This window comes from Thamnophis elegans, chromosome 1 (assembly GCF_009769535.1).
Source record: "Thamnophis elegans isolate rThaEle1 chromosome 1, rThaEle1.pri, whole genome shotgun sequence".
Taxonomy (NCBI): domain Eukaryota; kingdom Metazoa; phylum Chordata; class Lepidosauria; order Squamata; family Colubridae; genus Thamnophis; species Thamnophis elegans.
Genome location: NC_045541.1, coordinates 66651277 through 66659182, shown reverse-complemented (window position 1 = coordinate 66659182; position 7906 = coordinate 66651277).

Genomic DNA, 7906 nt, shown 5'->3' with positions numbered 1-7906 from the left:
TAATCAAACAAACATAAAATAATGAAGGCAACGGAACATCCTGTGGTGAATCTTCATATTCATAACTGATGCTGGGGAAAGCTACTATATATACAGGGCGGGGCATAACCTTTTCCTAGGGGGTCACAGCAAGATCGACAGCAGTTTACAACTTCCGCGACACCTCATTTTAAAGCCCATAAAAAACTGAATTGAATGAGCTATTAAATGTTAAATTTGCTTTAAGAATGGCTGGAAAATTCGATTCGGAAGAACAAAGGATCATTGACAGAATAAAATGCATTGCCTTTCGAGAGGCTCGCGATGCTGGAGCAACAACAATGTCGAATTTTGGGGCAATGACGTCTGGCCGGGAAATTCACCAGATCTCAATCCGGCAGAGAACATTGGGGCCATAATTAAGGATGAAGTGGAAGCTCTGATGATTCAGGAGCAAGGTCAAAATCGATATTCGGTTGAAACTTTGAGAATGAATTTGGAAACTGTGTTGAAAATCTGGAAAATCGAACGGAACTGTTTGAAGATTTGTTGTGTTCTTATCCACCTCGTTTGAATGCTGTTCGAAGGGCTAATGGTGGTCATACTGACTATTAAATCGTGTCAATAAACTCAGTTTTTGATGGGCTTTCGAATGGTGTATGAATTATTTGTGTTGTTATTACAAGTGTTGCTGTGACCCCCTAGGAAAAGGTTATGCCCCGCCCTGTATATACATACATATATTATTTGTGTTTGTAAGAGTAACATCTATAAACATCTTACCTCTGTAATGTGCCAAGAATTCCACAAAAGAATATTACTATAACAATATTTCCAAGCACATGACAATAATCTATTATAACTATAACATTTTCCGGTGAACGATTGCACCCCTAATTTCTAATAATCAACCTTCCATTGGAATTCCCAATGACCTTAAGGTCCTACAATATCGAGCAGCCATAATGCTAGCATTACAGAGGTTCTGCAATAATAAGCCGTAGTTTTGCTACCAATCTGAATTGTGAACACTATGCTTTGTGCATAATCCAAACATCCCCAAATATGTAATGATCCTTTAGTACACTAATAATATACTTAAGCATACTTCTAACCAGCATAAAGAGCAATGTGAAAAAAAAGTGTAAATCTGTGCAACCGAAAAGCATTTCTGTCATTTTCATGGTTTTTTTTTTACCACTTTCACAACAAATGGAAACTCAGGTGGCAACTGATTTGCCTGAGAAAATATTGAGAACATGAGATTTAAAATAACTAACAACTTGATCCTATTTGGATCAAAGAATTGGGAACTGGAAGTTTTAAGGTAGTCAGAGTTGGCTATCAGTGGGAGCATTAGTTAAGCATGTCATCTTAACTGGTTGGTGACTCTACCTGCCTATTTTCCCATAACTTCTGTAATCAAGCAGGTATAATAGTTCCTCCCGAATAAAATGCCATGCAAAAATATCAAGACTCCTGGAGTGTTCTTTACAGCTGCACCACAGCTCATTCCCCACTTAGGAGTGGAGACAAGAAAAGCTGGTGAAGACTCACCAACAAACTAATGGGCGGGTGGGGAGAAGATTTCAATTAATTGTATAGAGATGACTTATGGTCTTGTTAGTTTCAAAGAGACTCCCAAGTGATCCGTTTTCCAGAATATTCCAGATTTTGGATTCATCACCATCTACGAAAATCTAACATTGACCCCAAGTCTTCATATCAGTTGTTCTCTTCCAACTCCATTGCCTTTAGCACTGACTTACATAGGAAATTTGATCTGGACTGGATTTCAACTCCTTCCTTCAGTCTGCAAAAGGGAAAATAGTTCTCCCTTTTGGAATCTTTGTCTTGACTGTTCTGCATATTCAGGGAGATGCATCTGTTTCAACTATTTTTAACAGAAGGACTGAACTATAGGCAGGGAAAAGTTAATATTCTGTGAGAAGCTAAAGCAAACAAAAATGGTCATTTACAAGCACAGTCTCAATTCTGACCTACATAAACTTTAAGACTCAATCTTTTCAACTTTGGATGAAATACGACCTTTTCCAGACATACCATCTGAAACAAGCTTCATTCACAAGATCTATGCTAAGTATTTCCTGTTTCTTCTTATTGGTTCCACCAATAAGTGTTTATTAATTCTGAAGATACAAATTGCATCATGAAGTAAATCATGCTATGTGACAAGAATGCATAAGGCAAATTGAAAGAAATTGGAGAAACCTTAATTTGCATCAAGTTTTGTTCAAGGACCCACTCCACGTTGCCAGGGATTTGCAACATTTTGTTAGTGATGGAGGTTGCTAGGTAGTACGAAAAAAGCACTTGAGCAATGAATTGTTGGAAGGCAATAGAATGACAGCCTTAAACCAGAAGGGCGCATGTTGGCAATGGGAATGGCTGTGGAGGAAAAAAGTAAGAGCCAAGCAATTTCTATTTATTCACAGAAAATGTCTGAACTTTACACCCTCAGTAGTTTCCTCCAGAATTCTTTGAAAATTTAAACTGTGGGGTACTAGGGTACCCTTTCCAGAATGTCCGTCATTGGTTGTTTGCTGAGATTGTGAACAGAAACAGTGTTTACAATCTGAATGTCAAAATTTAACATACTGTATCTTCCCCTCTTCTTTATATGCCATGGACCGCTATTCTGTATAGAGTCTAGCCATCACCTATCTTATCGTTGCTATATCAACTCGCAATACTTTGGGTTTCAGACGACATTCTGTTTCTGTCCTGCTGGGAGGTGCCAGAGATTAAAATAGGAAACTTATGCATGCAAAGAAGATACCCAATATCACAATCATAGCCCTTTCAAAGACAGCATTTTCAGTTGCAAAATATGGATCTGGTTCTATGAGTTCAAGGATGGTGAAATTAAATTCTCTCCATTCAGAGTTTGAAATCATATCTAAGAGGAATAAGAGAAAATTTAAACTATTTCCTAGGGAGTTTTACTGCTCTAGTTAACTAGGCAAAATACTAAGTCAAACTCCTTGGTGGCTTTGCAAAAAAACTTCAGCACTAACAAGAGCACTAACTTCTCTGATAGGCCATCAGTGACCTCCTTTACCTACAAGGAAACCAAAAATAAAATGAGAGCAAGTTTTAAGGATGATGGTATCGGAATCGAAGGCGGGGCTTAGCAGTGAGAAGACGGAGTTTCAGGCTATTCCTGAAATTCCCCTATTCCGAAGGAATTTGGACGGGTCATTGGACCCTAGCTGTCCCGTAGAAGACAGTGAAAGGTGAGGGGAGATCCAGTGACCTCAGAGACGATCGCCAAGTCTCTGGGGGGCGTGGAATTAACCCCTCCTGCCAACTCCTTTTGGATTAGCTATATGCTAACCGAAACTGCAGGTTGCCCCTAAGAATGGTATGAATGGATTCAACTGGTAAGCTGATTTTATTACTCAAAGAGAGACGGTCCGCACTAAAATTTAAGCTAATTGGAACCAAAGAACAGAAGAATCTAGCAGCGAATTGGTCTTTTTTTTTAATGGATTTATGGCCGGTGGCTACTCTATTTCTTAAACGCTTTAAGGAATTCTTCAACATCTCCCCCTGACTCTTTCTAAGTGGGCTGTAAAACTAACGATCTGACACTTTTATTGCTTGGCTGTGTTGGTCTAAGATCAGATAAGATCGCACAGTTCCCAGCGTATTTTTACTTGCAAATATCTTAGAGTCTTTAACTACGACACAACATGGCGTCGAATTATATTTCCAAGGGCTCGCTTCATACACTTTTTTCTGCATTTCGAAAACTGTTTGATTCTTATCAAAGATTTGAAAAAAAAATGGATTATTTGACATTAAAACTTGAAGGAAAAGGTGAGAACGCTGAATGTTTGGATGTTCCTGAAATACAAATGAAAAATGTGAGAAATGACGTCTGTTCTATCTCGGAGGAAGGAAGAAACGCTATGCTGGAAAGGGGGAGAGCTAAAGAAGGATGATGGTATCAACTGAAGTTTAAAAAAACCCACTATGGATCCAAAATGATTAGCTGGGAACTAATTATTCTAACATAGAATAACGAGATTGAAGGGGCATTGAAGATCTTCTAGTCCAAGACCTTCTAGTCCCCTGCTTGAACAGGAGACCATTCCAGTCAAATGGCTGTTCAATGTCTTCTTGAGAAACTTCAGTTCTGGAGTACCCACAGTTTCTGGCAATAAGCCATTCCACCAATTTATTGTTCCACCAATTAATTGTTCTAAGGAGAAATTGGAAATTTCTCCTTAGTTCTAGGTTGTATCTCTCTTTAATGATGTTCCACCCATTACTTCTTGTCCTGCTCTCCGATGTTTTGGAGAATATGTCAACCCCCCTGTTCTCCGTTAGAGTCCTTCAAGTACTAGAAGACTACCATCATGTTACTCCTAGTCCTTCTCTTCATTAGACTATTCTGTCAAACGTTCATCATACAACTTTGCAACTTTAATAAGATTTGTATGCCGCCCACTCCCCAGGGACTCTGAGTGGCTAATACAGTTTAGCCTTCAGCCCCTTATCATCTTTGTTGCTCCTCTCTGTACTCTTTCTAGAATTTCAACATCTTTGTATCACAATTACCAGAACTGGACACAGTATTCCAGGTATAGTCTCACCAGGGCAGTATAAAGCAGCACTTCATCACTTCATGTGATCTTGATACTATTCCTCTGGTGATGCAGCCTAGGAAACATTATGAATACATAGTTATTCTTGGTTCATAATTTGGAAGCACCCAAGCAACAATCATTTAGTAAAATGAAGCCTGAAGAAATACAGAATTCTATGTAAGAGCTACCAGACTAGAATCTTTCAAATTGTGTTCTATGGAAGTATGGATCCAACCCGCTCTTAAGTTCCATGGACTAAAGGCAATCCCACCTCCTTTCTCCGTAGTAGATTAAGAAGAAGAAAAGATTTCTGTAAAATACAATAGAAAGGGTGGGGCTTGTCTGCTGACATTCAGAAGGTTCACATCTCTTGATCAAAAGTTCTGGAATGGGAGTTTTTGTTTGCTTGTATAACAAACAGGCTTTAAGGCTCAGGGGGGGTGGGGAATGAAACTCCTATCCAGATTATCTCTTTTAAAAAAGACCATATCACAAAATCTGTGATTGTAAAGCACCACTAACTAAAGAACAAATTCTTTTAAATTCAATAAGACTTGGGTCTTTACAGAGTTAGCAATTTCAAGCATTATCCCGACAGGACAGGACAGGATAGGATGACAAGAGTGGGAAGGGACCTTGGAAGTCTTCTAGTCCAAACCCCTGCTCAGGCAGGAAACCCTATACCATTTCTGACAAATGTTTGCCCAGTCTCTTCTTAAAAACTCCCAGTGTTGGAGCATTTACAACTTCTGGAGGGAAGTTGTTCCACTGGTTAATTGTTCTGTCAGGAAATTTACCCTTAGTTCTGGATAACTTCTCTCCTTGATTAGTTTCCACCCATTAGTTTTCTCCTGGAAAATATGTTGATTCCCTCTTTTATGTGGCAACCCGTTAGATATTGGAACACTGCTATCAAGTCACCCCAATCCTTCTTTTCATTAAACTAGACATACCCAATTTCCCTAATCATTTCTGTTGCTCTTCTCTGCTGTTTCAAGAGTCTCAACATCTTTTTTACATCATGACAACCAAAACTGGATGAAGTATTTAAAGTGTCGCCTTACCAAGGCATTATACATAACATTTCCCATGATCTTGAGTCTATCGCTCTCTTAAAATCAAGATCACAGGAATGAGTGGCTATTATATTCAGCTCTATCTATAGCAGTGGATGAATTGATCCTCTTGGTATTTTTTATTGTAAGAGATATTTGAGTTGCAGTAAAAAGCATTTCCAAAAAACATCACATCTTAATCGCAGCATATTACACTTGTAATAAGCCTTAGGAGCAAGTTAGATTCTTCCATCCTAGCAAGTCGACAAACCTATCCTTACATCTCCATAATACAATTACAAAAGTGCCTTAATCACAAAGGACTCTCAACAGTTATTATGGAGTGAACTTTATTTTATGTGTGCTTCTCAGCAGACAATGATAAAGGTAGTCCTTGACTTACAACCATGATTGAGCTTTAAATGTCTGTGACTAAATGAATGAGGACTACCTGTATTTTCTGATCACAGAGAGAAATCTAGAAATCCTATGTTTATCTAGCCAGTTAGGTGAGAGGCAGATGAATTATGTTTTAGACATCACCAACATATCCCTGAACATTCATAAAGAACATCTTAACATAGTCAGAAACATTTAGAATGTCAAAACTCAGTACCCACCATAAAAAGTCAACTTATTTCATGTATTTGGTAACTACGATAACTAGAATCAAAAGTTGAAAAAAGCTAAAAAGGGACTAATAGTTCCTTCTCTTTCGATTGCCAAGCATTTATGTAAATCAACAATTACATGCAAATATATACATTGTTTTGATTCCTCAGTATGCTGCATAATTTGTGGCTGAACATTTGTTTAATAATCTGTTCAAACACCCTTTGTTTTCCATCAGTTTATGCTATTTCTCCAAAATAGCACCTTCTGGTGTGTGGGGACTGTAACCCTAGAACACATGGTTTTGGGAGACACCTAATATAGCTATTGTACCATTTTGTCTTCAACTTGATATCTACATCTGGGACAAACTTTCTTTAGTGGTGTCATAAAAGAAATACTACCATCATAAGAAGAAAAATCATTAACATTCTTCAATATAGCCAGGTATTATTGCTAAGGCTGGGAAGATGTAGGCTCAGGAGAACCTTCAGCCATAGAGATTCACCCAGTAACTTGGGACAATAAGTCTTCTAACAAAGAGCTGTGGGAGAAATAAATGGAAGCTATATTTAGTGTACGTTGCCATCGGCTCTTGGCAGGACCGAAGTTTAATGACTAAGTAATAAATCCATGAAGAAGTCATACTGGGCAAAGTTATATGAGTTATACAGAAAGATAAACAAGGAGAGAAAATAAATGAATCTGTGACCTTGTTAGAAATGCTCAGATACCAATAGTAGCTTTCTTGCAAGGAAAGAGTATTGAATGAAAGGAGAAAATGGTTGTGTAAATGTACATTCTCCTGTCTGCTTTTGTGTATGGGAGTGAGAGCTGGATGTCAGAAGAAGTATGAAAAACAGAGGAATGGTTGTTGAAGTGTGCACAATAAAGCAAGAAAAAGAATGAGTAATCAATAAATGTGGATTGAATACCAGTCAGTAACCAGTAGAAAAGTAGTTTAAGATTGTTTGAATGTGCAGTATGAACAAAGGCAGATTTGCAGAACAAATATATGAAAAAGAGTGAATGGGTCTAAACAGGATGGATTTGATTTAAATCAACTCAATTTAAATCATAATTTTTAAAGAGCAACTGTCATCTCTGACCCGCTGTTGAGTCACTGACAGTCCCAACAGAATATATAGCCTCATGCTATATAACTTATCTGCATTTCATGCTGAATAAATTATTAATGTATCTTAAATAGAAACCTTAGATTTTTACTCCAAAAGCAGTTTATTAAAATAAATTTGATACAAATAAAAAATCAGATTTAAATAAAACAAATCAGATTTAAAATTTAAAAATCCAATTTTTAAAAAATCATTGATTTTTATCTACCCTGGGTCTTAAACAGGTGTTGTTTTTTCCCCAAAATATGGCAGCTTCTAAGATGTGGCTGGAGAATTCTGTACATTAAAAATCCACACATCTTAAAGTTGCCGTATTTGGAAAACACAGCTGTAGAGGAAACTCTGAGGAAGTCATGGAAGTTATATATATAATGTGAAATATATATATTTCACATGTATATAAAAGGTAAAGGAGTCTGTGGATTTTACTCTGCTAGTCGTTGCCGACTATATGGCGTGTGTGTATAAATACCATCCCATATAGTTGGCAACGAGTATGACACACGTA